The 1,091-nt window shown below is 46.2% G+C and overlaps 1 protein-coding gene across 1 annotated transcript in view; it reads left to right on the forward strand.

Annotated features, from left to right (window-relative positions):
- Chrna9 (cholinergic receptor nicotinic alpha 9 subunit) overlaps nt 1-1,091 on the forward strand; it is a 10,319-nt gene that overhangs the window by 8,044 nt on the left and 1,184 nt on the right. The gene's annotated exons all lie outside the window — the stretch shown is intronic.

Below are 1,091 nucleotides of genomic sequence, written 5' to 3' on the forward strand. Positions count from 1 at the left end.
AATTTAAGGTCAATTTTGATATATGTATATGTATGATGCATGCCCATGATAATCTAGGTCAGATGATGCATGCCCATGATCCCCAGCACTTAGGAGGTGGAGGCTTGAGAATTCGAAGCTCATGATCAACCTAGGCTGCCTGACAAATCCAAAATCAATCTGGGCTAACGTGAGACTCTAGCTGAAAATAAATAAATAAATAAAAAGATATTAAAAAATTCTATTAAAAAGAACTTTTCCAAATTCGTCTGTAAAAAAGATGAGCTGCTATTTCTTTTCCTACTGTTTTTTCCAATGAAAGCTCCTGCTCTCTTCCTCTCCTCTCCCCATGAGTGGCCTTATTTTACTATGTTCCTTTTTGGAGAAGGCCTCTTTCTACATTACGCAGGCTGACCTTTGCCTCCTGGGCACAAGCATCCACCTCCACCTCCAGAAGCTGGGATTACAGGTGCGATCACTGTGCTCATCTTATTCCTCACTTCAAAAAGCTTCCCTTGGTTTTATTTGTGGAGGATGAGGGTGAGGGTGGGCCTGGGGGTGGAGTGGGGCTCGTGTCCATACACTCACACTCTACATGCTGAGGCAAGAGCAGGCCCCCCCCCCCCATTTTGCTCTCCCTACGTAAGCGCCCCCCCCCCATTTTGCTCTCTATCCTTCTGCACTGAGGCAGGGGGTCTCCCTTAAATGAAGCTGTCCGTTTTAGCTAGGCTGGCTGGACAGTGAGGTTTGGGGCTCTACCTGCCCCTGCCCACCAATGCTGAGATTATAGACACAAAGAGCCTTAGGCGCCTTTTTACATGGATGCTGTGGACTCAAATTAGGTCTTCATGCTTGTAGAGCAGGTTATCTTACTGCTGAGTCATCGTCCACCCTTGGGCTCTAGTTTGCTTGTTTGTTTCTGCTCTTCATGAATCTGTGCCCTTCCCGTGCCTTTCTATCACCTTCCCTTTTCATGAACATTTAAATGCCTTATGGAATCAGATCTCATCTAAATTCAGTGGGACAGCGTCCCCTTTCTGGACAATCTTAATTGTGTCTCATAACAATGAGGCCTGGAGGATGGCTAGCTGTGCTGAGCTATCCTAGCCTTA

This window comes from Microtus ochrogaster, linkage group LG1 (genome assembly GCF_000317375.1).
Source record: "Microtus ochrogaster isolate Prairie Vole_2 linkage group LG1, MicOch1.0, whole genome shotgun sequence".
NCBI lineage: Eukaryota > Metazoa > Chordata > Mammalia > Rodentia > Cricetidae > Microtus > Microtus ochrogaster.